At 37.0% G+C, this 24,132-nt stretch overlaps 1 protein-coding gene across 5 annotated transcripts in view; it reads left to right on the plus strand.

Annotated features, from left to right (window-relative positions):
• FBXL17 (F-box and leucine rich repeat protein 17) overlaps nt 1-24,132 on the plus strand; it is a 130,846-nt gene that overhangs the window by 52,618 nt on the left and 54,096 nt on the right. The window lies entirely within an intron of this gene.

A 24,132-nucleotide genomic window follows, 5' to 3' on the forward strand; every position in this document is an offset into this window, starting at 1 on the left:
TTAATGAAAACAATGTAATTTCCTATCTCTCCCTGTCCTCTTACCTATATTTAATTGTTAACAAATATCAGCTTAGGATAATTAAAAAAAGAATAAAACCACTTCCATATGATCCAGTATTTGAGAGCTAGAACAGTTTCCTGAGGCCTGTAGAGAACAGAATATTTAAAATAGTTAATAGGAAACCAATTTCTAAAGTAGTTAGCTAGGTTTCTGTACTGTCAGCAAAGATAATATTGTTTTCAGTTTGTTGTACTTTAGATGCTGTTTAGGGAGCTATGTAAGTTATAATTAATACATAAAGAGAATCAGAATTTTATACTCACATAAATTGCCACTCTTGTAGAAACTACAAGGATGATATTGGCAAACTATTTACCTATATGAATGGTCAAAAGTATCATCAAACTATTTACATTTACCACTTCTTTCCAAAAATCAGTAATCCATAAAATAAGCAATATAATCCACTTCTAGTTATAGTAGATCTAGAATAAACTTTTCTAACATATGAATAGATTTGTATTAATTACAGTGGGGCAAAAAAGTATTTAGTCAGCCACCAATTGTGCAAGTTCTCCCACTTAAAAAGATGAGAGAGGCCTGTAATTGTCATCATAGGTAGACCTCAACTATGAGAGACAAAATGAGAAAACAAATCTAGACAATCACATTGTCTGATTTGGAAAGAATTTATTTGCAAATTATGGTGGAAAATAAGTATTTGGTCACCTACAAACAAGCAAGATTTCTGGCTCTCACAGACCTGTAACTTCTTCTTTAAGAGGCTCCTCTGTCCTCCACTCATTACCTGTATTAATGGCATCTATTTGAACTTGTTATCAGTATAAAAGACACCTGTCCACAACCTCAAACAGTCACACTCCAAACTCCACTATAGTGAAGACCAAAGAGCTGTCAAAGGACACCAGAAACAAAATTGTAGACCTGCACCAGGCTGGGAAGACTGAATCTGCAATAGGCAAGCAGCTTGGTGTGAAGAAATCAACTGTGGGAGCAATAATTAGAAAATGCAAGAACGGAAAGCAAAAATCCCAGAACCACACGGGGGGGACCTAGTGAATGACCTGCAGAGGGCTGGGACCAACGTAACAAAGGCAACCATCAGTAACACACTACGCCGCCAGGGACTCAGATCCTGCAGTGCCAGACGTGTCCCCCTGCTTAAGCCAGAACATGTCTGGGCCCGTCTGAAGTTTGCTAGAGAGCATTTGGATGATCCAGAAGAGGATTGGGAGAATGTCCTATGGTCAGATGACACCAAAGTAGAACTGTTTGGTAGAAACACAATTCATCGTGTTTGGAGGAGAGAGAATGCTGAGTTGCATCCAAAGAACACCATACCTACTGTGAAGCATGGGGGTGACAACATCATGCTTTGGGGTTATTTCTCTGCAAAGGGACCAGGACGACTGATCCATGTCCAGGAAAGAATGAATGGGGCCATTCATTTTGAGTGCAAACCTCCTTCCATCAGTAAGGGCATTGAAGATGAAACGTGGCTGGGTCTTTCAGCATGACAATGATCCCAAACATACCACCCGGGCAACGAAGGTCCTGGAGTGGCCTAGCCAGTCTCCAGATCTCAACCCCATAGAAAACCTTTGGAGGGAGTTGAAAGTCCGTGTTGTCCAGCGACAGCCCCAAAACATCACTGCTCTAGAGGAGATCTGCATGGAGGAATGGGCCAACATACCAGCAACAGTGTGTGCCAACCTTGTGAAGACTTACAGAAAACGTTTTACCTCTGTCATTGCCAACAAAGGATATATAACAAAGTATTGAGATGAACTTTTGATATTGACCAAATACTTATTTTCTACCATAATTTGCAAATAAAGTCTTTCCATATCAGACAATGTGATTGTCTGGATTTGTTTTCTCATTTTGTCTCTCATAGTTGAGGTCTACCTATGATGACAATTACAGGCCTCTCTCATCTTTTTAAGTGGGAGAACTTGCACAATTGGTGGCTGACTAAATACTTTTTTGCCCCACTGTAAATATATGATACCTTGTTTATAAATAAGCCATTTGTTTTAAAACTTCATTCATAGGATATTTCTTTTGAAATTATTACAACTTACAGCTGTGAACCAACGTCAGGTATTGGCTACCATAAATTATGTTAATAGATACAGGGCAATGAATGTTGCTGCTTTCTGGTTGAAAGGATTAAATGCTGATATCACTGTTGCCTAGGGGATGCCCTTTCATATCAGTTGCTCACTGAAATGGTATCTATTTATCTACTTGCTTTCAAATTGCTAAGTGGGCAGGAGTTGAAGTGAATGATGGTAGCTTACCCATCACACAGCAACAATCGAACATGGGCTTGCTGATAGCTCAGTTTTCTAAACACATGAGCCATCACACTCCACCAGAGCAATGGATGACAATGAAGTGGTGTCATCTGGAATAATGTTTATTCTGTTGCCATGCCTGTCCTCTGAAATGAGATTCTCCCAATATCCATGTACCTCCTATCGTAGTGGCTTTTTGGAAAGCCTTAAGGACTTGTTGTTCTCCCAGAATGATTGGGATCCCTGCTAGATTGTGTGTGGATGGGATTGACTGGATCTGCCATAGATTCCTGATGTTTATTCTAATGTTTGTATGCTGTTGCTGTCAATGCTGCTAACATTGGATGTTCTTGCTTTGACAACAGATGGAAATGTAGCCATCTTTTCTCTTTCGCTTTTAGAGTTAGTTGATGCTGGGAGGGGGGATGTGGATGAGAGTCCAGTTAATCATAATAATAATAATTCAGCTGTGAGAATCCAAGGTTATTGCACCCAGAGTTGATAAAGATTTGGTGGGCTGGAGAGCTGGGGAGAGAGCCCGCTTTAAGCTAATTGGGGAATGTGATTTATGACTGTTAATTGGAGGAGGGAATTGTGCTTTGCTACTTTGTGCCCAGGGGAGGGGAATTCAGTTTTTGACTTTAACTGTGTAGTGCCGATACTTTGCTTCTCGAATAAAATATTCTTAAGGTAAACAATGCCTCGAAGTTCTTTTGAAGAGTTTCATCTGTCGGAACCATGATAGTTGCTTTTATTGTATACACAGGATCAGTTGGAATTGGGCAGTTCCTAAATCAAATAAATTAAGGCCATCTATTGTGCTGCTGTAAAGAATGTGCTAGGCATCTTCTGGCGTGGTAGTTTGTTCAGGTCCTCATGACTAAACCAACTACCAATTTGTCAAATACTTCTCTCTCCTGCTTTGTGGAAGTGATACGGGTCGTGGTAGGTGGCTGGAGCCACGCAGTACTTCAGTGAAGTTCTCAATCTTGAAAATAGGTAAATCATTCTCAGTGGCAAAATCTTCATCATTTGCATTTCCTGATTGTTCATTTGTTGCGGTAGCATTTTATATTCTGAACTAAACAAAATTATCTTCTTCCAATTTTGTTTGTTTTGAAGAGTGAAGGTATCATTTTCCTATTGGTTATAGTTCTTTTATTTATAATTACTTTGTTATGAATTGATATAAAAATTTGTTGTAGATTTACATGTAGATAATCATACAAAAATGAGCATACAAGAAAAAAAATCCCATTGTTTTCTCTTTTGTATTTGCACCTTTTCATTTGTTCTCTTCCAATAATAGATCGTCAAGCATATGAGACGTGTTTTATTAATATTTACAATTCCCTCAGGCATAATACTATTCAGGGCTATTTCTTAAGTTTTAATTTAAAATAAAGTAGGTATCACAATATGAACACTTAAAACTTCCTTGATCTCAAATCAGAGCTGCTATAGTTTATAGTCATTATTATAGGAAGCAGTAAGGTGTAGTTCATTTACTTAAGAATATTTGGAATTGCACTTATTTTAATACCTAAAATACCTAATATTTTAATATATAGTTAGTGCAAAAAGCAATTTGCATTAAAATATAATGTACAAAAACATTTTATTTTATTGCTACCTTGTTTAAGTTGACTTTGATGGATGCTTACATAAAACTGAATTTCATTATAAATCTTCCTTACAATAAGCTTTGCATTGTATTTCTTTGGAGTTGCATTACAGGTCCATTTATCCATTTGATCCACTAATGTTTCTTTTACTCATAGTTATTCTTCAATAGCTTTTTCTTTTCCACAGTAGGTTTAAGGTTTGTTGAGAAGAACTGCTGAAGCAAGAACGTTTTCTTAGTGTGTCTTAGTATTGTGGGCAATCAAGTATCTTGCTTATAATTCATATTTCAGTTTAAGAAAATAGTGCTTTTTATTCTAAGATTGTTAAAGATTTTTGTTTATGTCAAATGATGACTATTGGTTTGAGTCTGATATCAATATCACCCAGTGTGTTTTTTGGATGATGGATGAGTTGCATACTAAAAAAATGCAATTTTTCAATGGACCATAGATTATGACTTACTGTCAGTGGGATATATCTGCCTCTTTTTTGTATTCCAATTATCTCTTTTTATGTCATGTTAAACTAATTTCATGCTATTATCAATAACTTGTTAGCTATTATATATGCACATTTTGCGCACATTTTGAAGTTAACTTCATTTTCTATGTAATTATTTTGTTCTTTTTTCACATTTAACTGTGAAACAGAATATTACTTTTCCTTTAGTATAAGATGTAGGATAATATATAAAATGAGACTAAAAAGCTTTTGAATTCATTTTTATAATATTTCAACATCCCAAAATAATTAATGAAAATAAAATTTCATGAAGAACAATAATTCCAGTTAATTAAAAATATCCTTTTTAAAATAAAATGGAATTAACTGGAAATATTTCTATAGTAACACACCTTGTTAGAGGTTGAAAAATCACATAAAAATCACTTCGTGTTTTCCTTGAATTCCACTGATTAAGCCTAATATTCATCTTATGCTGAATGAACTCTGTCTCAAACTTTATAGAAAATGAAGAATATTGGCATCTGTTCTAATGAATGGTACCCTTGCAAAAAACTTAAGTGAGTTGGCCCAAGAACTGTCTCAGTATGACGAGCTAAACACAGGCATTGTTCAGTTAGCAGCCTCTGTGTCATTTTGGAAATTAAATCTTGGCTAGCTAACATTAGGTCTGTATACACACATTGAGTTTCTTTGTCTGTTTACTGTAGTATCCTTTCATTTCATACAAAGTTCTAAAGAGGTCCTTGAATGTCTCCGCCTTTAAAAATGCCCTGAAACAAGTATTTGATATAAGGATGACATAGCCCTTCTCTCTTTATTTGATAACATTCCTCTGTTCACACATCAAAAGGCTTAAGAATAAATTGTCTTACTAGCTTTGCTATAACCAGAAAGCAGGAAAGGAATTTTTAGCTAGTGGCGAGTAGCATTATAATTGTAAAAAGGAATTTTACAATAATATTCATGTTTTGTAATATAGCTGTTTCCATTGTCTTCTCCATTTACAGTAGTGCTTCTGTCCCCCCCCCCCAAGATAGATTACGTCCATCTGTCCCTTTGATGGGCTTACTTGAAAGCTGGAACTTCTTTTAAAATCTATAAAATACAGAAAAAATCCTAAAACATTAGTCAATTCACTGTTGTACACTACTTTTTTTTCAGTTAGACATTTGTGACTTGACAGTAATTCCTGAGTATTGCGTACATTTAAATAATGGATCAGACACTGAAGAAAATTGGAAACCAATCTGCAATCCCTGACAAAGTCACAGGCTCTTGTTTCACCTCTCCTATATGCTATAACAAAAGATCAAAAGAGTAATAGCAGTTCTTTTTTTCCCTTTCAAGCAGGTCCCCTTTCCATAGAATAACAAAATGTCAGGTGAAGAACCACACCCCAAATGCAATAATATAATGAAACACAGTGCAAAGTATAGCTGCAAACATATTTACAAAACAGAGTAGAATTTATCTGCACAGAAATCTGTTCCTCTCTGATTTTACACACATATAAACACATACACACACACACAGAGAGAGAGAGAGAGAGAGAGAGAGAGAGAGAGAGAGAGAGAGAGAGAGAGAGAGAGTTTTATTATAGTAACTTTTGAGTCCCAAATGAATATAAGTCCTCCTGATAAATACAATGTAACTCTTGGATTATAAGATATATATTAATTTAAGATATTTCTTTTTAAGATAGAGCTAGTTATTTTGGAAATGAAAATTTACCTATAACCAGTGTCTCATTAAGGGACTTCATTGTTTTGATTAGTCCTAGAGAGAGAGCAAAATAATTGAAAGGTTTTATATTTTCCACCCAGGCACAGCAAAACATGTTAAGTTACAATTTAGCTTCTCCCAATTTGCTTCCCGGATTATGTTATATTTGATAAATATTCTCTTTCCATAGCATGTAACTTTCCATCATACAACCTCTTACCAACTTTAATTGTGCACAGAATGACCAAAATTGGCTGTTAACATTTCTGATTCCAGAATCCAAGTGAACATACAGTAGCCTTGTTGTTTCTTGAAACTAATATCCATAGCAAAACCAAAATTCAATCTTACCTACTGTATGTTACCTTGATTTTTCTACAGTGTGTATTGCTTTCAGCTTTTAAAATGAGAATTACAAGTGATAGCATCAGACAATGCTGTTTTTGTAGTTCTATTTGGACATCGCCTTAACTTGGATTCCAATTGACTGTATTACCAGAAAATTGCCATGGGACTATTTCTGTCTGAAGTAGAACTGCTCAGTTATAATTAGAATTTCTCTATTGAAGAATTTAGAAGATGAACTAAGAGCATTAGTTGGGACCATGGAAATTCTGGAACAGTCCGCAGTTTGTCTTTGCTATTAAAATGAGAATATGATAGATACACAGGTAGTCTTCGACTTACAGCAATTCATTCAACCATCATTCAAAGATACAATGGCAATGAAAAAAGTAATTTACAGCTAGTCCTTGCACGTTAGACATGGTCATGTGATCAAAATTTGTGTGCTTGGCAACTAGAATTTCTGGTCCCAATTGTGGTTGTAAATGAAGGACTATCTGTATACAACAGACTGGCAACCTTCCTGGTTGTTGCAGTGTTGGAATGCAAATTATATATATGTCTTTTTATTCCAGAAGTGATTTTTTTAATGTAACATATAACCGGATTTAGCATATTTTAGATGTTCAGCTTCTCTCTGATTTTCTTATTTTCCTTTGGCAATCCATTAAGCATACCATTCAGCAGTCTAGTCAATTCATTACTCCGTTCCTATTTTTAATTTTTTCCCCTTAAATGTTCCCCTATGAGTAAATCTTACATTTTCAGCTTTCTGAAGGAAATATTTTTTTAAAATAGGAAGAAAGGTAGTGGAAAACCACTTTTGTTTTCTTGGCAATCAACTATCATATCGTTGCTTTTTCTTCTTTAAGAGCTTCCTTAACATATTAATCATAAAGCTAAACAGGAAGGATTTTCTTAATATAGGCTTTCTTGCAGAAAATCAGCAACAATCTTTACTTCAGTACTTCCTGTGAAGGTTAAACCAATAGATTTACCTTAATATTTAGTTTTGCTTGTCTATTATTAGTTGTTTTACCAAAAACAGATTTCCTTCTCCCCCCCCTCCCCCAAATCCTAAGTAACTAAAAGCCATCCAGGAAACTTAAAAAGTCCTGGCTGGCTACCTTAGTATATGCATTTTAAATAGTCAGCAACACAGAACATCAACAAAAGAGGTTGTGCACATTCAGAAGAATTCCTGAAGAATTAACAGGACAAACAAAAGTGCGATCAACAAATCAGCAAGTTAAAGCATCTGCCATGTAGCAAATTGTACTGTAGATTGCACCATAGTACCTGAGTAAATGTGTGTATGGACACCAAATATTACCGAGGAAAACAATAGTCTGCATTTTCAAATCTCCAATTTCTATGGGAATGTAGAATTCTATAAACACTAGAACTTTTTCACACCAATGAAATTGACAATATTCTGGCTTTTTAAAAATGCATTCAGAATCAAGAATTCCAAAAAAAGGGATTGCTCAAGTAGATCAAACCATAAAGCATAAAAAAGACTGTGTTCTTGGTTTGCTGATTTCATGCATAGATGTAGACTATGGGTATACTCCTTTGTCCATTGATTGTGAAGCTGACGGCATCCTTGAAGATCAAAGGCATACCTAGTCAGCATCAACATAGACAGAAAGCATGACACACAAAACATATCTGATTTTCAGAACCAGTTCTATATTTATTAATTTTGGGGGATTTGCATGCCATTTGATGAAGTGAACTACAGCTTGCAAAAATTTATGCCTTTTATCAAAATTTGTTAGTTGAAAAAGTGGTATCAGATTCCTTATTTTTATCACCATAATCTAATTCAGTCTCCTCCTATAATGACCCTTGAATCATAACCATGAACCCACAGAACCCTTGTGGCATGTATTCTGAAGTAAACTTCCATTAATGTCCCAGATTGGAATTGCACTCTAACATTCTAAAGTATAGAAAGTTGAACAGTGACAATTGTACAACTTCGAATATTTTCAGTTAATTTTTGCATAATAAAACAGTGAGGCTGAATGTTGAAAAAATAGTCTCAGTTGTAATAAAAAAGGATATGTTAACTTTGAGAATTGTCTCCATATTTGGGAAAGAAATCACACATTTATTTATGGTTTGAAAAATTGCATAAGTACAGTTTGAAAAATGTACAGTTATGTACATTTGAAAAATGAAGTTCAGTATTCACACATGCATTTGTTAAACATATGGGATTGCAAGCTTTCTTACCTTTATTATACTACACTTTTGGTTTTTTAGTTTTAATTAAAACAGCTCTTCTGAGATTAAGCCCTTTACCATTAAGCCTTTTGAGGTCTGAGATAAAAAGCAAATGTTATTTTGTAACATTATTTACATGATTTACATGATTTTAATTAATGATTATAATCTCCATGGTCACTTTTTGCCAAAGGGTATTTAATTGCTTAAACGTTTTTCATTGTTTGCAGTTTGCAAAAACACTTGGGCCTTGAAGTATTATATCATATTGTTGTTACCTCTTTAAACTCATTTCCTATTGCAACACCTGCTCTTTCATGCAGACTGAGCCAATAGATAGAAAAATAAAGCTTGCTTCCTTCTGCCAAGACATAACATAGCTCCTGGCTAGGTTATATTTGAAAATAGTTTTGCATGTGGGTTCATATTCAAGTAGCATTGTTATTGCCAGATCATCTGACTAATGAAGAACCAAAATGATAGTGTTTTTTTTTCTTTGCTTGAGACATTAACATGCAGCAAAAAGGATTGTGGCAGTTTCAAACAAAGTAGAAAGCTTAACCTCATAGGAAGGTCAGTGTTTTCATTGGTAATATGGGAGAGAAAGCAACTTTGTAAACAAAATAAAAAAATAATTTTGTGATTACAAGTAACTGGAATAAATAATAATTGTAAAAAGATTGTTTTCAGAATATACATTCTGTCTTTGGACATTATCAGTCTGAACTATGAAGTAAAAGTTACTTCGTGTTTAATTTATAAGGCCAAAGAGCACTAACAAAATACTTATTTTACATTGGAGTATCGAGCGTATTTTTAACTTCAACATTTGTAAAAACAGCTATTTATTAACTTGGGGGATATGCTCATGATGAATTGTTTGTTAAAAACAGTGTGAATATTTTAATAATAATAAAATAGAGGCAAATTTAATTAACTTGATCCTTTTTATCAATTACACCAGAACTCATAATCAAATATTGTATTTTATTAATATTAAGGTGGGTATAGAAAATACTTGTCTCTCAAAGGATTATGCCTCACTGAAGTTGAATATAAAGAAACTAATGAGAAGTTGAGGGGATTCTGTTCAGATAATGCTGCCTAGGTTAAGTCTAGATCTCTCAGATGGATACAATTTACATCTTCAAGTGTTTCAGCTATTGAGCTGAGCTCCCAACTTCATTTCTTATGTCCACACAGGATTTGTATTGCACCAGTTTTATCTTTTACAAATTAAAAATGCTTTCCTTTCACTGAATATTATGGTGAGAGGACTTGTACCAAAGATTTGTTTATAAATGCTGATCAGCTATAGTATTGGATAGAATGTAAGTGTTATACAAAATGAGCATAATGTAAGATTCAGATGAAATGGGGGTGTCAAAATTGGGGAGTTGCCGCTTGTTTGTTTCACACTCCGCCTGAAGGAAAAAAATAATTTGGGGATGCTTTAGAATTAATTATTGTTGCTGAATAGAAGAAGATAATATGGCTACTATAAGTCAGGTACTGGAAACATAAAGATTGGATTGCTCTACTTCTCTTTATGCATGGTGGCCATTCAGAATACTCAATAGTAGGTTATTCACTAAACAAACAAGCAACACACAGAAAATTCGGTCACATCACTCTGAATTGGCTGCATTCTAGTCAGAGTCAGCATCACTTCTTCCATTTATCCTGGTTAGCACTGGAGTCTGGTTCAACTTACCTATATCAAGTGATAATCCCCCTGCTTCCGCAGGAGGAAGAAGTATTTGTGCATACTGTGTGTCATTTTCTTCCATCCTTCATCATTCTGTCTCACTCCCTTAAGCCTCCCAATTATGCCTAATTTTGGAGTAGTGTGTAGGGTGTAGGCTGTGCATAACTTCCTAGTAATCCTAAGGTTAGATGGAGGGAGAAACGTCAAGGCAATCCTTTATTATTTCTCATTTATTTCATTTTTTTCTAGTTCTTACAATAAGCATTCCAAATCAGTGTCAACTTTTTGTAGGATTCTGGTGGTTGTACTGGAGATTTGGGGAAAGGGATGCTTATATACTTGCAGTCACATTTCTATAGTTTAGAGGTCTTACCACATATATTGCTGCTAATAGAAGAGCTTGGTTTCCTTCCAAGTATATGGATTAACATATTCTCCTTTGCAAGATATCTAGCTGTTGTGCTTATTTCAAAGGTATTCAGGTATAAATTGGGTCATCATGAAAAGCATTTAAACAAGTTGTATTCAAACTGCAGGTTTGCATCTCTTTCTGTACAATATGAAGCACTGCATAACAGCATGAGCAGCAAAATTGGAAAGTAAGCATTCACTTCCTAATTATTTGGAATGTGATTTATCATCCTTGCTGATCACAACTTTATAAATATTGGGGCATATAATCGGAACACATCCTCAGTCACTAGATTTCAAAGATATTCAAAGCAAATTGAATGTGTGTGCTCATATACAACAAGAGAAAATGCTGTGTAATGCAGAATTTGATTTTTAAATGTCTGCAGCCCTATATTGCTTGTTAATTGGCTTCATGCTCTAGGGGGCATTAATGCTGAAGTGAACAATATATATGTATTGCATTACATTCCTTTAGCCAAGTCAATCTCTATTTTTTCAAAATAGTTTCTCTTTGGAAGTTGTTGTGCAAATTAGACTAATTGTAATAAACAAGGAAGTGTTTGATAATTCAAAAACTCCAATGCACTAATCTGTAAAATCTCAGTGGTTATGTATATGAAATAACTCTAGAATGGCTTGCAAGTATGCATTTATAATTTTGTGTTCCTAATTTGTTTTTCAAGACAATGCATAAATTCCTGATTATTTTAATAACTGCTACCCAATGTAAGGAGCTAACCAATTGCTTTTTTGTAATCAAGAAACCAAGATGTTGTTCCTGATAAAGAATCAGTGATTAAGAAAGCCAAAATACTATGTGAATTCTTCTCATTTAAACTGAGGATAGATTTAAGGCCTTACCGGATAGATACATGAACATGAGTAGCCCTTCTGTATTACTGTCTTTATATTTATATTTATTTATATATATATATATATACACACACACACACACACACATACACACACACACATACACACACACACATGCACACACATATACATACACACACACATACACATATGTGTGTTTGTGTGTGTTTTCTGAGGTTTTTGCGGGTGTTTTTATGTAGGTCTTTGGTTATTCGGGTTTTCTCCCACGTCAAATTGGAAGTGTCTTGGCGACGTTTTGACGAAGTCTCATTTGTCATCTTCAGGCTGGTGTTTTCAGCTTCGTGCTTCTAGGAGCAATGTGTGATCGTAGCTGTTTCTTCCTTTTAACTGCCAGTGGGGGTATGAACTGATTGGATGAGAGCTTGGCTGTGTTCTGATTGGATGGAGGTATGTTCTAATTGGTTAGGAGATTGGCTGTGCTCTGATTGGATGGGGGGTTGGCTGTGCTCTGATTGGATGGGGAGTTGGCTGTGTTCTGATTGGTTGGGGGAGTGTTCTGTTTGGGTGGGGGCTTTGTTGTGCTCAGGTTAGTCTGAGTCCCATCACATACATCAGACAAACCAACAGAAGAATAAGTGCACGCATTGAAGAACATAAGAACTCAGTCAAAAAAGAGGAACCAACTTCTTTCCTGGTCCAACACCTTAAAATCACAGGACATGAAATTGACTTTAAAAACACCAGAACTATCGCCAAATCTGAACACTTTAATAACAGAATAATCAGAGAAGCCATCGAGATAGAAAAACGCCCACACAGCATGAACAAACGAGATGATACCTCCCACCTACCAGCCATTTGGAAACCCGCTCTTATTGACAAATGAGTCCCTAACACAAAGAATGACACCAGACCCACACTCACAAAAGCCACACAGGATGTCACCACCACACGTCCACGCAAAAAGCAAACCCAAACCCACACCGATGATGAGGCACGACCACAAACCAGAAGCCAGACCACAGCTGCATCATTAGCCACTTTAAACCCCTCCAATCCATACATAAAGCAAACTGACACCCACCATGAAGATGAGGCACGACCACAAACGTGAAGCCAACCAATAGCAATGCAGCTCACCATCTCACATCCCCGTGCAACTCAGACTAACCTGAGCACAACAAAGCCCCCACCCAAACAGAACACTCCCCCAACCAATCAGAGCACAGCCAACCCCCCATCCAATCAGAGCACAGCCAACCCCCATCCAATCAGAGCACAGCCAACCCCCATCCAATCAGAGCACAGCCAAGCTTCTAACCAATCAGAACACACCTCCATCCAATCAGAAGACAGCCAAGCTCTCATCCAATCAGTTCATACCCCCACTGGCAGTTAAAAGGAAGAAACAGTTATGATCACACATTGCCGCTAGAAGCACGAAGCCAAAAACACCAGCCTGAAGATGATGAATGAGACTTCGTCGAAATGTCACCAAGACACTTCCAATTTGACATGGGAGAAAACCCGAATAACCAAAGACCTACATACAAACACCCGCAAAAACCTCAGAAAACACACACACACACACACACACACACACATATATATATATATATATGTTTTCTGAGGTTTTTGCGGGTGTTTGTATGTAGGTTTTTGGTTATTCGGGTTTTCTCCCACGTAAAATTGGAAGTGTCTTGGCGACGTTTCGACGAAGTCTCATTCATCATCTTCAGGCTGGTGTTTTCGGCTTCGTGCTCCTACATGCATGCATGCATGCATACATACATACATACATACATACATACATACATACATATATATATGTTTTCTGAGGTTTTCACAGGGGTTTGTATGTAGGTCTTTGGTTATTCGGGTTTTCTCCCGCGTAAAATTGGAAGTGTCTTGGCGATGTTTCGACAAAGTCCCATTCGTCATCTTCAGCTGGTGTTTTCAGCTTCATGCTTCTAGGAGCAAAAACACCAGTCTGAAGATGACAAATGGGACTTCGTCGAAACGTCGCCAAGACACTTCCAATTTTATGCGGGAGAAAACCCGAATAACCAAAGACCTACATACATACATACATACATACATACATACATACAATGATTTGTGATATCTGTAAATATCAATGCAAGCGTTAGGCAGCCTTATATAGGTTGCTCCCGTCGACTAGCCCCAACCCTGACGATGTCAGAAGCTTCCGACGAAAGCTAGGTTTTATTAAAAGTTTTTTCATTGGATTCTCCTGGTGTTCGTGAGTTATTTATTTTATAATTAATATATATATATATATATATATATATATATATATATATATATATATATATATATATATATATATATATGTCTTTGGTTGTTCGGGTTTTCTCCCGCGTAAAATTGGAAGTGTCTTGGCGACGTTTCGACGAAGTCCCATTCGTCATCTTCAGGCTGGTGCTTTCAGCTTCGTGCCTCGAGCAGCAATGTGTGGTCTTAGCTGTTTCTTCCTTTTAACTGCCAGTGGGGGTATGAACTGATTGGGTGGGAGCTTGGCTGTGTTCTGATTGGGTGGAGGTGTGTTCTGATTGGTTAGGGGCGTGGCTGTGCTCTGATTGGCTGGGGGGTTGGCTGTGCTCTGATTGGCTGGGGGGTTGGCTGTGCTCTGATTGGCTGGGGGAGTGTTCTGTTTGGTTGTGCTCAGGTTAGTCTGAGTTGCAGAGGGATTCAAGATTTTGGGCTGCCCTGCCATTCCTTGGCTTCGCGTTCGTGGTCGTGCTTCCTCTTCATGGAGGGTGTCAGTTTGCTTCATGTATGGATTGGGGGGGTTTAAAGTGGCTAATGATGCAGCTGTGGTCTGGCTTCTGGTTTGTGGTCGTGCCTCATAGTCAGTGTGGCTTTGGGTTTGTTTTTTGCGTGGATGTTTGGTGGTGACCTCCTGTGTGGTTTTTGTGAGTGTGGGTCTGGTATCATTTTTTGTGTTAGGGAGTCGTTTGTCAATGAGGGCGGGTTTCCAAATGGCTGGTAGGCGGGAGGTATCATCTCGCTTGTTCATGCTGTGTGGGCGTTTTTCTATCTCGATGGCTTCTCTGATTATTCTGTTATTAAAATGTTCACTTTTGGCAATGGTTCTGGTATTTTTAAAGTCAATTTCATGTCCTGTAGCTTTAAGGTGTTGGACCAGGGAAGATGTTGGTTCCTCTTTTTTGATTGAGTTCTTATGTTCTTCAATGCGTGCACTTATTCTTCTGTTGGTTTGTCCGATGTATGTGGTGGGACAAGTGGTGCATGGGATTTCGTATACTCCTTGATTTTCTAATTCAATTTTATCTTTGGGGTTTCTAAGGATGGTGGATATTTTTCTGTTTGTGCAGAATGCTGTTTTGATGTTGTGTTTATGGAGGATCTTACTGATTCTGTCTGTGATGCCTTTTATGTATGGGAGGATGGCTTTGCCGTTTTCTTGTTCTTTGTCTTGGATTTTAGTGGGGGTTTCTTTTTGGATTAGGTTTGTAATCTTATTTCTATGGAATCCATTGGATGTTAGTACATTGGTGAGAGTGTGTAGTTCGGGTTTTAGGTGTTGTTCGTCAGCTAAGCGTTTTGTTCTGGAGATGAGTGTCTTGGCTACAGAGTTGATCTGTGCTGGGTGGTGGTGTGAGAGAGCGTGCAGATAGCGGTTTGTGTGTGTTTTCTTCTGGTAGATGGTGTGTCCTAGGGAGCCATTGGATTTCTTGTAGACTAAGACATCCAGGAAGGGAAGTTGGTTGTTAGTTTCTGTTTCCATGGTGAACTGTATTTTGGGGTGTAGGCTGTTGAGGTGTGTGAGGAAGTTGTCCAGTTTTTCTTTCCCATGTGGCCAGATTATGAAGGTGTCGTCTACGTATCTGAGCCAGAGTTTGGGTTTGTGATCAGATTTTTCTAGAGCTTGGGTTTCAAAGTGTTCCATGTAGAGGTTGGCAATGACAGCTCTAGAAAAATCTGATCACAAACCATTGCCAGAACCATTGCCAAAAGTGAACATTTTAATAACAGAATAATCAGAGAAGCCATCGAGATAGAAAAACGCCCACACAGCATGAACAAGCGAGATGATACCTCCCGCCTACCAGCCATTTGGAAACCCGCCCTCATTGACACAACGACTCCCTAACACAAAAAATGATACCAGACCCACACTCACAAAAACCACACAGGAGGTCACCACCAAACATCCACGCAAAAAACAAACCCAAAGCCACACTGACTATGAGGCACGACCACAAACCAGAAGCCAGACCACAGCTGCATCATTAGCCACTTTAAACCCCCCCAATCCATACATGAAGCAAACTGACACCCTCCATGAAGAGGAAGCACGACCACGAACGCGAAGCCAAGGAATGGCAGGGCAGCCCAAAATCTTGAATCCCTCTGCAACTCAGACTAACCTGAGCACAACCAAACAGAACACTCCCCCAGCCAATCAGAGCACAGCCAACCCCCCCGCCAATCAGAGCACAGCCAACCCCCCAGCCAATCAGAGCACAGCCACGCCCCTAACCAATCAGAACACACCTCCACCCAATCAGAACACAGCCAAGCTCCCATCCCAATCAGTTCATACCCCCACTGGCAGTTAAAAGGAAGAAACAGCTAAGACCACACATTGCTGCTCGAGGCACGAAGCTGAAAGCACCAGCCTGAAGATGACGAATGGGACTTCGTCGAAACGTCGCCAAGACACTTCCAATTTTACGTGGGAGAAAACCCGAACAACCAAAGACCTACATACAAATACCCGCGAAAACCTCAGAAAACATATATATATATATATATATATATATATATATATATATATATATATATATATATATATATATATATAATTTAAAAAGCCATGCCAAACAGAATTTACAAAAGAATATAAGACAGAACAAAGGAAAAGGGGAGAGTTGTCAAGCCCCGTGGGCTGCCAATACCAAACAATATATATATTGTATTCATGGAGTTATATTTAATGCTAGTTCAGGGTAAAACAGAAAGAATCTTGAAAACCACGAGAATAAATTCTCAGTTTCAATTATAGTGAGTTAAGACAGACTCTTTTGAAACTCTTTCCATAACCCAAACACCTTGTCCCCTGCTTTGCCATAATTACTCACAAAAGGCCTAGAAAGTTATGTCATGTACAGATGGTTTGAATACAGTTTTCCTGACCATTTGTCTGGAAAATGTAGTTCAAATGTTAGTAGATCACATATATGACCAATTCATTGTTACGAGTGAGGTATATATTTTTCCTTTTTGTTGCATAATTTTTATTTTGACCATTTTTCACACATGAAAGATCGACCCCCTATTATTCCAATGAGCCTTCATAAATAAAACAGGTAAAACACCAAAGATACTCAATTAACTTGCTAGAGTGGAACCTATTAAGATGTGATGTTGATTCTTTAACTTGAATTTCAGTAAGATTTAAGGAACTATTTAGGATTTTTTAAGTTTATTTGTCTTTGGAGACTGCTATAAGGAAGCCACAGAATACATTTTTTTTTCTGTTTGACTGCAACAGTGATATTGTTACAGCTAGAAGGAGGCTATTGCCACAACTCAAAGTAGATTAATCCGGGGTGAACTACCTGAGATCAATTTGAAACTTGTTTACTGTAAGCTAGACATATTGACAGGCCTTGAAAATAAATATTCTCAAATTGACTGAGAATGTTAGTTTTGCCTTCTTTTTACTGATACATTATGGCAAATATTTGCTGCTTTTTGTTGCAACTAACAGAATAGCAGCATAGAAATTAAAATATAGCCATGGGGAGATGGTTTAGGAATCCTTAAGGGAAAATGTCTCTCAAACAATTTGAATGTAAAACATAAAGTTGTTTCTCCCCAAGGTAGGTGTCAAATATCACATTATGATTATCTCAGTATTCCAAATTCAGTGTATAGAACTAGAAGCTGGATCAGCATATTTATACTTACTTGCTTGATTGAGGCTAAAGTCTTAAACACATTTTCCTATGAATGATTTACTTTTGCTAATGATATATTGATTTGTAGTATAAGTTTAAGTTTTCTTTTTGTAATTTCAACAACAGATGTCAAACCTTTCATTCATGTGTGTCTGCACATATGGAGAGAAGTTTGCTGGTGGAACTACAGAAAGGTAGTTTTTAGAGATAAGTAGATAAGTCTTATCTAGTTACACATGCTTATCTACTGAAAAATACAAGGTCCTGACTGAAACCTAGAAACTGCTGAATAAAGCTCATAGCACTTGAAATGGGACAACTCGCTGTGATTGACTTGCCCCAGCTGAATCACCCAGTCAACTCACCCAACTTGACTTGTCCTATGGTTAGTTGACTATAGCGAGTTGGCCAGTGTGAGTTGGCTGTGGCGAGACGGTGGGGACAAGTCAGTTACTGTTATGACCCAGGTCGCCTAGGCAGAGGCAGGCATCAATGGTGTCCTTTATTGCTCTGATTAAAGGCCACAACAAATGGCCCTGTAACAGCTGGTATTTATTGAATAAAAATATTTTAAAAATAAAAGTTAAAAAATGTTCTAATGGTATTTCTTTTTAAGTTTATCACTGTTAATCATGGGAATGGAATTATTGAAGTAAGGTATCAAAATATAGCAGAAATAGATATAGGAAAAACAGTGTGCCTGAATTAGGAAGGAAAAAATATCAAAAAGAAAGGAGTAAGGAAAAAGCAGTAAATATAAAAAAATGAGGATTGACTAGAAAGGTAGATAACTGAGGAACAGTTTAGGAAAGTGGAAATAAGCTAGTTGGTAAAGAGGATATTTACTAGACTAGACACAAGAATATTGACAGCTGGTGAAATAGAAAATACCAGAGTTTATAGAGATGCATAAAAAAACAGTAACATCTTAAATGTAAACAGTAATAAAGTGTAGTAAAAAAGTTCATGTATCAATTATTTAAAACTATAGAACGATGGATGATAAAATTATAAACATTCCAACATGTAGATAGAAAACGAAATATGGGGAAAAGTAATAAAAAATCCAACGTCATTCAGATGTCTGTGGAGATTCACAGTGATCCAGGCCATGGTTGTCCCAAAGGTGCTTTTTGAAGAGTTAACTGGACTTCGTTTTTCCTTGAAGATGTTTCGCTTCTCATCTAAGAAGCGACATACATACACACTTTAAACCCAAAAATACACTAAGGCAGAAGCTTGTCCAACCCAAGAATAAAACACCCAGACACAAACTGAACAATATGATATGTATGGATTTATACATTGAAGAAACAAAACAACCACTTCACAAATGCATGGCACAACATAGGAGAACAAACCCATCTGAATAATATTCAGCAGTCTATCTGCATTTGAACCACAAAGGTCACTCTTTTGGAGACAGCAAAGACCACATTCTGGATAGACAGGACTGCTGGTTTGAAAGAGGGATCAAAGAAGCCATCTACATTACATTTGAACAGCTCTCTTGAGGGGGGAGGGATACAACACCACTTACTGTATCTCCTGTTTACAACACAGTCCTTTCAGCAGTTCCAAGATTCACACACATTGCACGATTCAGGTGACCCTGAAGGCATATATAAACCTCCAAGTAGCTTCAACGACTCTCAGAATGAGGGCTAATGACCAGATGACTGCAAGGAATATAAATATTTCCATCCTCCACCATTCAATCAGAACTGAAGAAACTTTTTGAATTGAGAAATGAAATGTCATCAAGGAAAAATAAAGTCCAGTTGCCTCTTGAAAAATCACCTTTCGGCCAACTTCATTCAATTTAAAAAAAAACCAATAATAATTAGCAATTGTAAATTACCAGTGAATGATTACAGATCATCAAAGAAATACTATGATGAGATGTGATATGTACATATATTTTGCTCAAAATATATACGTTTTCTTGCATTGGGACATAAAGCATTTTTAAAGTTTTCCAGTTAATCATGTTTTCTTGTTTATATGTTAAAGTTTTTTCGCCTTAGAAAAATATAGTTCCTGTAAAAGTAACAGTGATCAGAGAACTGTTTTCAGCTAGTCATTCCAAGTCTCATCAGGTTCTGTTTCTAATTGTGTCATTTCCTTTCATAGTAAGGTGATTGAAACTCCTTTAAAAAAAAAAAGTGAAATATTCTGAACCAATGTCTGGGAGCTTTTATTAGCTGAAATGCATCACAAACAGTAACAAGGTCTCCAAGGACCACTTTTCTTGCAAGCTGTGTAGTCATATTTCCTCATTAGTTCATTTCAGTTGTCACTAATGCCATGTTCCAGGCTTTTGCAAGATAGTCCAAAATGTAAAAACCATGTATGCATATAGAATAGACAATTATTTCCCATAATTCAAATTTCTTTTGACTCAATTTAATAGCATGTATTTTACAGTTTCATTAACATATATTTTATCCAATAGATAAATAAATTTGGAAATTTAATAGCATGTATTTTACAGTTTCATTAACATATATTTTATCCAATAGATAAATAAATTTGGAAGACTTCTCAGAATAATGGACAAATTGTAATGAAAAATGGATCCCTTTTAAATTATTTTTAAATATACTGCTCAAAAAAAATAAAGGGAACATAAATGTATAGGATCCTATACGTTTGTGTTCCCTTTATTTTTTTGAGCAGTATACATATTTAGCATTTAAATTTTGCATATACATATACATATCAAAAAGTCATACATTTTAAGATACTTAACATTAAAATATATTGAGCATTGACAATAATTTGTGACAATTGTTGTTGTTAGTTGCGAAGTCATGTCCGACCCATCGCGACCCCATGGACAATGTTCCTCCAGGCCTTCCTGTCCTCTACCATCTTCTGGAGTCCATTTAAGCTCACGCCTACTGCTTCAGTGACTCCATCCAGCCACCTCATTCTCTGTCGTCCCCTTCTTCTATTGCCCTCAATCTTTCCCAGCACTAGGCTCTTCTCCAGTGAGTCCTTCTCATTAGGTGGCCAAAGTACTTGAGTTTCAACTTCAGGATCTGGCCTTCTGAAGAGCAGTCAGGGTTGATCTCCTCTAGGACTGACCGGTTTGATTGCTTTGCGGTTCAGGGGACTCGCAGGAGTTTCTCCAGCACCATAGTTCAAAGGCCTCAATTCTTTTGCACTCAGCCTTTCTTATGGTCCAACTTTCACAGCCATACATTGCAACTGGAAAAACCATGGCCTTGACTATACGTACTTTTGTTGGCAGGGTGATATCTCTGCTTTTTAGTATGCTGTCTAGATTTGCCATAGCTTTCCATCCCAGGAGCAAGTGTCTTTTAATTTCTTGGCTGCAGTCCCCATCTGTGGTGGTCTTGGAGCCCAGGAAGATAAAATCTGTCACTACCTCCATTTCTTCCCCATCTATTCGCCAGGAATTGAGAGGGATGATTTTCTTAATGTTAAGTTTCAAGCCAACTTTTGCACTCTCCTTCTTCACTCGTAGCAAGAGGCTCTTTAGTTCTTCACTTTCTGCCATTAGAGTGGTATCATCTGCATATCTTAGGTTGTTGATATTTCTCCTGGCAATCTTAATTCCAACTTTTGATTCATCTAGCCCTGACTTTCTCATGATGTGCTCTGCGTATAAATTAAATAGGCAGGGTGACAGAATACAGCCTTGCTGGACTCCTTTCCCAATTTTGAACCAATCAGTGGTTCCGTGTCCAGTTCTCATTGTTGCTTCTTGACCTGCATATAGGTTTCTCAAGAGACAAATAAAATGGTCTGGTATTCCCATCTCTTTAAGAACTTGCCATAATTTGTAGTGATCCACACAATCAAAGGCTTTAGCATAGTCAATGAAGCAGAAGTAGATGTTTTTCTGGAACTCCCTAGCCTTCTCCATGATCCAGCATATGTTGGCAATTTGATCTCTAGTTCCTCTGCCTCTTCGAAATTCTGCCTGTACTTCTGGAAGTTTTCGATCCACATTCTGCTGGAGTCTAGCTTGTAGGATTTTAAGCATAACTTTACTTGCATGTGAAATGAGTGCAATGGTTTGATAGTTGGAACATTCTTTGGCATTGCCTTACTTTGGAATTGGAATGTAAACTGATCTTTTCCAATCCTATGGCAACTGTTGAGTTTTCCAAATTTGCTGGCAAATTGAGTGTAGCACTTTACTGCATTGTCTTTTAAGATTTTGAATAGTTCAGCTGGAATACTGTCACCTCCACCAGCTTTGTTGTTGCTCAGCTTTCCTAAGGCCCATTTCGTTTCACATTATAGGATGTCTGGCTCGAGGTCAGTGACCACCCCATCGTGGTTATCAGGGACAGTATAGTTCTTCTGTATAATTTTGCCACCTCTTCTTAATCTCTTCTGCCTCTATTAGGTCCCTGCCATTTTGGTCCTTTATCATGCCCATCTTTGCATGAAATATTTCCTTCACATCTCCAATTTTCTTGAAGAGATCTCTGGTCCTCCCTATTCTGTTGTTTTCTTCTATTTCTTTGCACTGTTCATTTAAGAGGGCATTCTTATCTCTTCTAACTATTCTCTGGAATTCTGCATTCAATTGGGTGTATCTTTCTCTTTCTCCCTTGCCTTTCGTTTCCCTTCTTTCCTCAGCTATTTGCAAAGGTTCCTCAGACAGCCATTTTGCTTTCTTGCATTTCTTTTTCTTTGGGATAGTTTTAGTTGCTACCTCTTGTACAATGTTGCGAACCTTCATCCATAGTTCTTCAGGCACTCTGTCTATCAGATCTAATTCCTTAAATCTATTTGTCACCTCTACTGTATATTCATCGGGAATATAATTTAGTTCATACATGAGTGGCCTAGTGTTTTTCCCTACTTTCTTCAATTTATGCCTAAATTTTGCAACGAGAAGCTCATGATCTGAGCCACAGTCAGCTCCTTGTCTTGTTTTTACTGATTGTATAGAGCTTCTCCATCTTTGGCTGCAGAGCACATAGTCAATCTGATTTCTGTGTTGACCGTCTGGTGATGTCCATATGTAGAACCGTCTCTTGGGTTATTGGAAAAGAGTGTTTCCTATGACCATCGTATTCTCTTGACAAAATTCTGTCAGCCTGTGCCCTGCTACATTTTGTATTCCAAGGCCAAACTTGCCTGTTATTCCGGTTATCTTTTGGCTTCCTACTTTAGTATCATTTTTGGGTATTGATTCTATAAGGTGCTGTAGACCTTCATAGAACTGGTCAATTTAATCCTCTTCAGCACCAATGGCTGGGGCATAGACGTGGGACTACTGTGATATTGAATAGTTTGCCTTGGATTTGCACTGAGATCATTCTGTCATTTTGGGGATTGTATTCCAGTATTGCTTTTCCCACTCTTTTATTATTATTATGTTCAGTCTTGTCATCTCTTGTTTGACCACGTCCAGTTTGCCTTGATTCATGGATCTTACATTCCAGGTTCCTATGGAGAAAAGATCTTTACAGCATCAGACTTTCCTTTCACCACTAGATGCATCCACAACTGAGCGTCCTTTTGGCTTTGGCCCAGTCGCTTCACTCTTTCTGGCACTACTAGTACTAGCCTTCTGCTCTTCCCCAGTAGCATATTGGACACCTTCTGACCTGTGGGGCTCATCTTCCAGCATCATATCTTTTTGCCTTTTGGTACTGTCCATGAGGTTTTCATGGCAAAGATACTGGAGTGAATTGCCATTTCCTTCTCCAGTGGATCACATTTTGTCAGAACTTTCTGCTATGACCTATCCGTTTTGGGTGGCCCTATACAGCATAGCTCATAGCTTCATTGAGTTACGCAAGCCCCTTTGCCACGACAAGGCAGTAATCCATGAAGGAGTTTGTGACAATACATAACAGTATTCCCTGCTTTCACTTTTTTTAAGGCTTGTTGTTTATATGCCTTACTTTAATACAATGACTAGATATCAGTTGACATCAGTAAGGTTAGAGATAAAATATAGGTAAAAAGCAGTGCAGTGCAGTTCACAGTATATATAGTATGGGTAATTTGTTCTCTTTACATTGAATGATACATGTTTCAGTCTCAAATTTTTATGAAGCTCTTGCAGTAGATAATATAATTTGGTCTATTCTCTACCTATATCCATTTAATAATAGAAAAACAATTCTGTGTTATTGGTATGATTTTTGGGATATAAATATAAACATAGAAGACACTAATTAATGAAAATTGTTGCCTGTTTTGGATTGTAAACCAATAAACCAATAAAATAAAATAAAATGCTAAAATTGTTTAAATGTATAGTTTTGTTTATTCCTCTCATATATTTGAACAAAATAATGTAAAATTCAGATTTAGTAATCAACAAAATAATTAAAACCAAAATATTTTTTCCAATTAATATATTCTTCTGCAAGTAAACATATTTCAGCCCTAATGTTTACTGACATCAGTACAACTGACTCAGGCATACAGGAAAAAGTAGAGTATCCAAATTTACAGTGGTAGCTCCTGCAAGATAATCTGATTAAATTAAAATATAATAGTATTTCAAAAT

The sequence above is a fragment of the Crotalus tigris genome, unplaced genomic scaffold (assembly GCF_016545835.1).
Source record: "Crotalus tigris isolate CLP2741 ecotype Arizona unplaced genomic scaffold, ASM1654583v1 scf7180000017700.2314712, whole genome shotgun sequence".
Classification (NCBI taxonomy): Eukaryota; Metazoa; Chordata; class Lepidosauria; order Squamata; family Viperidae; genus Crotalus; species Crotalus tigris.